This window comes from Chlorocebus sabaeus, unplaced genomic scaffold (genome assembly GCF_047675955.1).
Source record: "Chlorocebus sabaeus isolate Y175 unplaced genomic scaffold, mChlSab1.0.hap1 unalloc_scaffold_1172, whole genome shotgun sequence".
Lineage (NCBI taxonomy): Eukaryota > Metazoa > Chordata > Mammalia > Primates > Cercopithecidae > Chlorocebus > Chlorocebus sabaeus.
The window spans coordinates 2,501-12,537 of NW_027326938.1; the positions used below are offsets into that span (position 1 = coordinate 2,501).

The 10,037-nt window shown below is 55.5% G+C and overlaps 1 long non-coding RNA gene across 1 annotated transcript; it reads right to left on the reverse strand.

Annotated features, from left to right (window-relative positions):
- Positions 1-4,832: 4,832 nt before the first annotated feature.
- On the reverse strand, positions 4,833-9,704 carry LOC140710991 (uncharacterized). Its single transcript, XR_012092144.1, has 2 exons — positions 9,273-9,704; positions 4,833-8,682 (listed from the first exon to the last, which is right to left on the reverse strand). It is a non-coding gene; the product is annotated as an uncharacterized lncRNA (long non-coding RNA).
- Between the last annotated feature and the right edge of the window lie 333 nt (positions 9,705-10,037).

Below are 10,037 nucleotides of genomic sequence, written 5' to 3' on the forward strand. Positions count from 1 at the left end.
CGATCCCCGCGGCTCCCCCACCGCCACACCCAGTCGCACGCGGCCAGAGCCCCCGGAACCCGCTCTCCCCCGCAACACGCCGGAAAGGCCGACCCAAACCCTCCGGGCGCCCACCGGGCCCCACGCGGGGCGCCGCCGACCCGGTCCCGAAGGCGCGCGCCATGGGGACGCGGACACCGGGCCAACCAGCGTGGCCGGCGGCGACGCCCCCAGAAGGCGGAGCCGGGTTCGGGCCCAGACGGGGCGGCCAACAGCGTAGAAGCCGATGAGCCGCTCGGGGAAGAGAAGATCGGCAGGCGGCGGGCGGGGAAAAGGGGCACAAGGCAGGCAAGGAGCCAGGGGGCCACGGGGACGAGGGCACGGGGAACCCGCGGAGGGCTACTCGGGCAGAAAACCTCAGGCACAGCCGGGCCACCAGGAAAACACGGCCACGGGATCCCACCGCCACAGACACGAGGGCGGTCCCGCGGCGCCCCGCCTGGGACGCCGAACGGCCCTTGGGCAACCCACCGAGCAACCCCCCTCACGAGCCCCGGGTCCTGCCACCGGGGGCCCCGAAGCAACCTCAGCCACAAGCCCAACACCAGGGGCCACATATCGCTCGTTTCTCGTCCGTCCCGGACCCGGTCCCGCTCCGGGAGACCGGCGCACCCCCCGTGGGGACGGCTCGCTCCCCAAGAGCCGGGCGGCCCAACCCCGCGCCACGCGAACGCGGTCACCGGCACCGGTCGCGGCTCGGCACGGGAGCGGGCGGAGAGCCGGCTCACAGCGGCGTCCCGCGCCGGACGGAGTGCCACGCGCACCCGCCGCTCGCGGCAGCCTTCCCAATCCGCTAGGACGTCGGGCCCGGCCCAGCGGGATCCTCCCCCAACACGGAAGGGGGAGGCGCGGGCCACAGTAGACGACGAGCCGCACGCTCGGCCCCCACCGCGGGGTCCGGCGGAACCCTCACCGTTTCCCCAGCCTCATCCCGTCGAGGGGGGAGCAGCGGGGGAGGGCTCTCTGCAAGCGAGTCGCTACGGCAGCGCTACCACAACGCAGAGAGAGGCGGCAGGCCGGGGGATCCGGTACCCCAAGGCACGCCCTCTCGGATCGCTAGAGAAGGCTTTCTCACCGAGGGTGGGTCACACTCCCCACCCGCCAGTCGCCCCTCGTCGGGCCCACAGAGGCGCTCGGGGACACCTGGGGAAGGGAGGGGGCGTGTGGCGCGAGGAGAAGAAACCCGCGGCAACCTTGAGCGTTCACGGTCAGGGCAGGGGCCCGGCTGGCGCGCGTGCGCACAGCCCCCAAAGGCCCCCCCGCCGTCCACCCACCTCCTTTCTGCGAGGTAAAGCACCTCCAGTGAACCCACGCACGACCGGTCGGAGGCAGAACGGCAGCCCCTCGGCGGCCGGCCAGCGCACGCGTGGCCGGCCCGAGCCCACCGCGACCGCTCACACGGCCCGCGCTCACCCGCCAGAGGGGAGGCACGGGACGTGCGCTCGCCGGACCAGGCGGCGCCCTTCCCCGCGTGGGGGAGGGGCGCGTCTCACTCGACCGCCTCGGCCCACACCCAACGAACTCCCTCAGGACCCAACGCGCCGGCACCGTGGCGGCGACCGGAGGAGGGGGCGCTGGGGGTGGGAGCGACACACCACCGCTCGGCCTCGGGCACCTGAGGGACAACCCGGAGCGCTCCAGGAGCACCGCAAAAGACCCAGGCAGAGCCAGCGCTCGTGCAACGCCCGAGAGGGCAGCACGACGGGCCGGCGGGACAGCACCCCCACCGCCGCGGAGGGGGGCGGCCCGCGAGGCGACAACCACAAGAGGCGAAAGCGAGGGGTGCCTGCTGCGTCAGAGGACCCCGCCGACCCCCGCCGAACGCCACGAGGCAGACGGCGGGGGCGGGACAGCAAGGTCAGGCCGGGTTCCGCACCCCAGTGCCTCCCAACGCACCGCTCACAGGCGGGGACGAGAGACAGGGGGCCCCCGCGGGCGGGACGAGAAGAACGGGTCCCATTCACCATGAATGGCCGCCCCTCGCCCGCCGCGGCTCGGTCCCGGCCCGGGAGAGCACGACATCACCACATCAATCAGGGAAAGCAACCCCGGAGCGGGGTCGGTCGGTCAGTCAGCCACAGCCTCCCCGGAGGCCAGCGAGCAGATCAGCCTGACCACCCCCAGCTCCGGGGAAGGGGCGGCAGACAACCCGGCAGAGACGAGGAACGCCTGACACGCACGGCACGGAGCCAGCGGGAGTGGGGTTGTCACGGCCGCCCCAGGTGCCCACAGCAGGGAGCGCGCAGCGGCAGGGTAAGCCCGCGCCGCCTTCCCCGCCGCCCCCGGGTGGGTCAGAGACCCGGACCCAAGGCGGCACCGGGAGTCGGGACGCTCAGACGCACGAGAGACCAGGCACACACGGGCCCCAGCAGGCGGCTCCAGCACGAGCAGGGCCGGCTAGCCGGGTCACCGGGAGGCCCAGAGGCCCACCACGCATCCAGAGGCCCGACCTCTCCAGCGACAAGTCGCCAGAGGACAGCGTGTCAGCAATAACCCGGTGGCCCAAAATGCCGGCTCGGAGTGAAAGATATACCTCCCCAGGGGACAGGAGGTCGAGCCACCGACCACGCCGCCGGCCCAGGGAACCCGCGACACGGACATCTGTCCCCAAAATCGCCACCATCGCAGCCAGACACGGAGCACCCAGGGCCCTCTGGTCGACCCCAGGACACACGCCGGAGCAGCGCCGGGCCAGGGACGTCCTCCCGGCCACCCGTGCCACGCAGGGGCCGGCCCGTGTCTCCAGAGCGAGACTCGGAAGCGTTTTCGGCCGTCCTCTCGTACGACCGGGACACACGAGGGACCGAAGGCCGGCCAAGTGTGACCCCTCGGGCCGCACGCGCGCTCAGGGAGCGCTCTCCGACTCCCCACGGGGACTTGAAAACAAAAGGTCACGGCAGAGGGACGGCGGCCGGGCCCGGGGACCGCTCCCCGGCACCCGGGGGACGAGGCAGGACGGTCCCCGGCTCCCCACGGGGACTTGGGGAAAAAAAAATTCGGCCGCTGCCTCAGACGGCCAGGATGCGCGCGGGCCCGCGACCGGGCCGGGAAGGGTGTCCCCAGCCTCCCGCCCCAAGCCCGGTGGGTCCCCGCGGGTCGCGGGTCAGGCCTCGGGAGCTGAGCTGCGGCGTGCTGGTCGACCAACCCCGGCAGCCCCACACCCGGCTCAGGCCCGAAAGCGCAGCGACAACCTCTCCCCACATAAGCCTGCACGCCCGAGCTCTGACTCACAAGCGACGCGCCAGAGCTCTGGCGCGACCGGGACAGCCCGGCTGACGACCGCGGTGTTTCCGGAGCTCTGCCTAGCTCACAGCGGGGACGGTCCCCTCCCTCGGCAGCTGCCACCGCAGCTCCGGAAGCCAAGGGAACGATATAAAAGCGGCCGCCAGATGGAGTCCGACAACCGTCGCGAACGTCACCAAGACAGATCCGGATGGCAGGCCGGCCCGCCGACCGCGAAACCGAAACCGTGAGTCGAGAAACGCTATCCCGAGGCCGAAAACGCAGCCCCTCTACCCCAACCCCACAGAAACGGTCCCCAAAGCCTGTCTCTGCATCGACCGCGACAGAGTCAGAAGACAACCCACGGCGTGTGGATGTTCGGAGAGGCATCTCGGAGGGAGAAACAGCAAGCAAGGACTCGGTCGCGGGCCGTTGAGGACACAGGGAGACACAGATTGCCGTAGGCTCTTCCTGAATCCAGACAGAGACGGAGGGAGGGAGGGAGGGAGGCAGGGAGGGAGGGAGGGAATGGAGAGAAGAGACAGATGGTGAAAGGAAGGGAGGGAGGGAAGGGAGCAGGGAGAGAGGGAGGAAGGAAAAGGGAGAGAAAAGGGAGACCACGTGGAAAATGAAGATGATGAAACGTCACTTTTCAAAGGTTACATTTTTACAGGAGAGATGGAAAGGAAAGAAACCTGAAACAGAGAGAAAGAATGAGGAAAGAAGGGAAAAAGAAACAGAGGAAACAGAAAAGAAGGACAGAAACGGAATAAAAGAAATAAAGAAAGCACGGAAGAGAAACGAACAAGAGAGAAAGGGAGGGAGGCAGGGAGGGAGGGAGGGAGGGAGGGAGGAAAACATAGAGAGGGAGACAGAGAAAGAAAGAAGGGAAGAAAAACACAAAGGAGAGAAAGAAAGAAAAGACAAATAACAGCATAAATATTTGCATTTTTAGCTAAATATGAGATATAAAAATACATCAAAACAGATGAAAATATTTGTCTTGATCGAGACCATCCCGGCTAACATGGTGAAACCCCGTCTCTACTGAAAAATCCAAAAAACAAACTAGCCGGGCGAGGTGGCGGGTGCCTGTAGTCCCAGCTACTTGGGAGGCTGAGGCAGGAGAATGGCGTGAAGCCGGGAGGCGGAGCTTGCAGTGAGTTGAGATCCGGCCACTGCACTTCAGCCTGAGCGACAGAGCGAGACTCCGTCTCAAAAAAAAAAAAAAAAAAAAAAAAAAAAAATGAATAAATAAATAAATAAATACATACATACATACATACATACATACATACATAAAAAAAGAAAGAAAGAAAGAAAATATTTGTATTTATACACATGAATGAATAGATGAAAATAAATACATAAAAAATAAAATAACATGAGCAAATAGGCCAGGCACGGTGGCTGACGCCTGTGATCCCAGCACTTTCAGAGGCTGGGAGAGAGAGAGAGAGAAAATGAAGGAAAGAAAGGAAGAAAGGAAGAAAGAAAGGAAGGAAGGAAGGAAGGAAGGAAGGAAGGAAGGAAGGAAGGAAGGAAGACAGACAAAGAAAGAGAGAGAGAAAGAAAGAGAAAAAGAGAAAGAGAGAAAGAAGGAAAGAAAGAGAGAAAGAAAGAAAGAAAGAAAGAAGAAAGAGAGAGAGAGGGAGAAAAACAGCGAGAAAGAAAGACGAGAGAAGAAAGAAAAAAAGAAGACAGAGGAAAGACAGACAGGAAGAAAGGCAAAGCAAGAAAGCAAGAAAACAAGACAGCAAGAAAGCATGACAGAAAGATAGAAAGAGACAGAAAGAAAAAGCAAGAAAGCAACAAAGAAAGAGAGGGGGGGAGTGGGAGAGGCGAATCTCTCTGCTTTCACTACATGCGGGGAGAATCAGGAAAGCCCCCACTAAACAACAAGGCCGGAAGTGGAGCTGCCATCTGTGAAATCCGAGCAGAAGAGTCCACACGGGTTAAAGACACGAAGAAAGACAGGGAAACAACTGCTCAAAGAGAAGAACAATCTGGCCCAGCCAGGGCCTGTCTCCTGAAGTTGTCTGGGCAACGAGGGAGTGGGACGGAGGGAGGGAGGGCCTCCGAGGCTCGTGTCAAACAATAAACGAGAATAACATAAAAGGAAGTTAAAAAAAAACATTACGCATCATTCGTAGCATCACTGACGCCTCGAAAGGCGAGAGGCATATGTTTATGTCACTGTGGGACTGTTGTCTTTTTTCTTTCCTTTTTTTTTTCTTCCCTCTCTTCCCGGAAACTCACTTTTTAATTATTTCCTTTTCCTTGTCCTTTTTAGTTTTATTTTTTATTTTACTTTCATTTTTATTCGTTTATGTATTAATTTATTAGTAGTAGTAGTATTTTTTGGAGAGGTTGCCTCGCTCTCTCGCCCAGGCTGGTGTACAGCGGCGCGATCTCGGCTCACTGCAACCTCCGCCTCCCAGGTTCAAGCGATTCTCCTGCCTCAGCTCGGCCTCCCGAGTAGCTGAGATTACAGACGCGCACGACCATGCCCGGCTAATTTTTGGTCTTTTGACTGGAGACGGACGGGGTTTCACCATACTGGCCCTGCTGATCTGACCACCTCGTGATCCAGCGATCCACCGCCCCCGGCGTCCCAAAGCGCTGGGATGACAGGCTTGAGCCACCGCGCCGGGCCGAGTTATTCATTTTATTTTCTTCCTAATTTTTAATTGTATGTATGCATGCATGCATGCATGCATGCATGTATGTATGTATGTATGCATGTATCCATCCTTTCTTATTTTTTGAGACGGACAGAGAGACACAGTGAGAAACAGAGAGAGAGAGAGAGAGAGAGAGAGAGAGAGAGAGAGAGAGAGAGTGAGAGACCTCCCCTTGGGCCTCAATGGTCTTTGCAATGTCCTTTCTTCAGAGATTCTGCAAACACAGTGTTTCCAACATTTTGAATCCAAAGAAAAGTTTAACTCTGTAACATGTATCCACAGATCACTAATCAGTCCCGATGATAGTTTATTTCTGGTTTTTCTCTGGGGAGTGTCGGTTTTTCTCCACAGGTTTCAAGGGGCTCCCAAAGTCCCTTCGCCGATTCCCTTAAGAAGAATATTTCCAAACCGACGTATCAAAAGAACGCTTTCACTTTGTGAGAGGAATCCCCACATTACAAAACCGTTTCACACATAGGCTCTCTTCAGTTTTTATCTGGGGATAATCTGTTTTTCACCCTAGGCCTCAATTGCAGCCCACATTATTTTCACAGATTCTACTAAAAGAGTGCTTCCAATCCGCTGAGTCCAAATACAGTTGTACCTCTGTGCGAGGAATCCACACACAAAGCAGTTTCTCAGGTAGCTTCCTTCTAGCTGTTATCAGGAAATATGTGCTTTTCCACCATTGGCCTCAAAGGAGTCCCAAATATCCTTTTGCAGATTCTACCACAGAAGTGTTTCCAACCTGCTGAACCGAAACACGGGTTTAACTCTGTGAGATGAATCCACATCTCACAAAGCCAATTCACAGATAGCTTCTTTCTACTGCTTCTCTGGGGATATTTGATTTTTCAACATAGGCCTCCATGGGCTCCCAAATATGCCTTGGCAAATTCTAGAGAAAGCGTGTTTCCAACACGTGAATCAAAAGAAAGGTTTAACTCTGTGAGATGCATCCAGTCACGCAAAGCAGTTTCACAGATCGTTTCGCTTCTTCATGGCTTTTCTCGGGGGGACAATCTGGTTTGGACAACCGGAATTAATGGGCTTGGAAATGTCTTCCCACACACTCAACAAAAAGAGCATTTCCAACCTGCTGACTCACACACACACACACAAACAAACAAAGAATACGTTCTGCGCTGGCAGATAAATCCAGACATCACGAAGCAGATTCAATGAAATATTCTCTCTGGTCTTTGTCTGGGGATATTCAGTTTGTCACCATAGGCCTCAAGGGCTCCCACACGTCCCTTTGGAATCTCTACAAAGAGAGCGTCTCCAACCCGCCTAATCAAAAGAAAGGTGTAACTCTTTAGGATGAGTCCACACATCGCAAAGCAGTTTCTCAAATACATTCTTTCTCATTTTTATCTGGGAATATTTGGTTATTCGCCATAGGCCTAAAGGGGCTCCCAAAAATCCGTTCAGAGAGACTGCCAAAAAAAAGTGTTTCTAACATGATGAATCAAAAGAATGGTTTATCGCTGAGAGATCAATCTGCGCATCACGAATCAATTTGACAGATAGCGTCTTTCTTGTTTCAATCTGTGGATATTCTGTTTTTCAACGTAGGCCTCAATGGGTTTCCAAATGTCCCTTCACAGATTCTACAGAAAGCGTGTTTCCAACCTCCTGGTTCAACAGATGTATCCGTTCGAGGTGAATCCACACGTCAAGAAGCAGTTTCACCAGTAGCATTTTTTCTCGTTTTCATCTGGGGATGTTCAGTGTCACCATAAGCCACAAAGGGCTCCCAAATGTCCCTTTGAAGATTCTGCCAAAAAACTGCTTCCAATCGGCCGCGTGCAGTGGCTCACGCCTGTCATCCCAGCATTTTGGGAGGCAGAGGTGGGTGGATCACCTGAGGTCAGGAGTTCAAGACCAGCCTGGCCAAAACGATGAAACCCCATCTCTACCAAGAATACAAAAAATTAGCCGGGCCTGGTAGCGGGTGCCTGTAACCCCAACTACTTGGGAGGCTGAGGCAGGAGAATCCCTTCAACTGGGAGGCAGAGGTTGCAGCGAGCCGAGATGGTGTCACTGCACTCCAGCCTGGGGGACAGAGTGAGACTCTGTCAAAACACACACACACACACACACACACACACACACACACACACACACCCCCCCCAAAATGCTTCCAATCTGCTGAATCAACAGAAAGATGTAACTCTGTCAGAGGAATCTACACATCGCAAAGCAGTTTTGCAGATAGCTTCTTGTTAGTTTTTATCTACCGATTTTCTGTTTTTCACCCTAGGCCTCAAACAGCTCCCAAATGCCCTTTTGTAGATTCTACAAAAGGGGCGCTTCCAACCTGGTATATCAAAAGAAAGGTTTCACTCTGTGAGATGAATCCACACACCACAAAGCAGTTTCAGAGACAGCTTCTTTCTAGTTTTCATTTGGGGATATTCGGTTTTTCACAGTAGGCCTCAATGGGCTCCCAAAGGCATATTCGCGGATTCTACAGAAAGACTGCTTCAAACCTCCTAAATCAAAAATTTGTTGTAATTCTGTGGCATGAATCCACACATCACAAAGCAGTATCATAGAGAGCTGCTTTATTATTTCTGGGGTGGGGATGTTCGCTTTCTCACAATAGGCCCCAATGGGCTCCCAAATGTCCATGCTGCTTCCAAACTGCTGAATCCAAAGGCAGTTTTAACTCTGTATGAGGAATCCACACAACAGAAAGCTGTTTCATGAAGACCTTCTCTCTCGTTTTTATCTGAAAACATAAGATTTTTTCACCATACGACACAAGGGTCTCCTAAATGTACATAGACAGATTCTACAAAAAAATCCTTCCAACCTGCTGATTCAAAAGAAAGGTTTAACTCTGTGAGACGAATACACACACTACAAAGCAGTTTCACAGAGAATGGTGTTTTTTTGTGTGTTTGTTAGTTTGTTTGTGTTTTGGTTTGCTTTTTTGTTTTTTGCTTTTTTTTTGAGACGCAGTTTCGCGCCTGTTGCTCAGACTGGAGCGCAATGGCGCCATCTCGCCTCACTGCGATCTCCGCCTCCCAGGTTCAAGCAATTCTCCTGCCTCAGTTTCCCTTCCCGAGTAGCTGGGATTACAGGCATGTGCCACTGCGCCCCGCTAATTTGGTATTTTCAGTAGAGACGGGGTTTCTCCATGTGGGTCAGGCTGGTCTCGAACTGCCGACCTCAGGTGATCTGCCCGCCTCGGCCTCCCAAAGTGCTGGGAGGACAGGCGTGAGCCACCACGCCCGTACTACTTTATTGTACATAATACAATACATAAATTGTATTGTATTTACATTTATGTATTGATTGATTGATTGATTTACTTACTTATGCTGCCTGATCAAAGGTCACTCCGGCCCAGTCGTCAAAGTGGCCATTTCCTAGGCAACCAAGAAGGGGGGAGCTTGGAGGTGGGGGCGGGGGCGGTGGAGAAGACACAGTTGCCCCAGGCTGTGCGCAGGCGGCCTGAGCTTCCTTCCTCTGTTGAGGCCTCCATTTTCAGAGTAACAGTGGCCGCTAGGTGATGCCCGACGTCTGCCAATGAGACTGTCAGCCTGGAATGAATTGGGATCGCCTGGAGGGGGAGGCGGGAGGCGGAAGGATGGAGGCCCCCACAGCACAGTGGGTCACCGCGCCCTCCCAGGCGATCCCCACAACTAATCGACCAGGGCCCCTGGGGGCACACAGCCTAAGACCCCCCCCACCCATCGGATCATCTGGAACTTCTGTCCGTCCGGAGACGAGAGACGAGAGACGAGAGACGAGAGACGAGAGACCGACTGGAAATTCTCTCGGTCAAGGTCCAAACCTAAAAGAATCACTGACACAGACATCAGGACTAACAAAGACAATTTGTAAAAGTTTCCGTGTTTTGGGTGAATCCGTGTATTTCTGTATCACAAAATTACTGATTTTGAACGTTGCGGTTTTTCTACTCCTTACGTGTACGGTCCTGTGATAGACAGACCAGGGGACTCCTCAGCTCGGAGTCCATGAGGCCAGAAGCTGACATCCTAAATTTCTATGTAGAATGAATGTAAGCAGGCCAACCAAACACTGTGCCGTAAAACTGTCCGGAAGACAAGCGGTGGT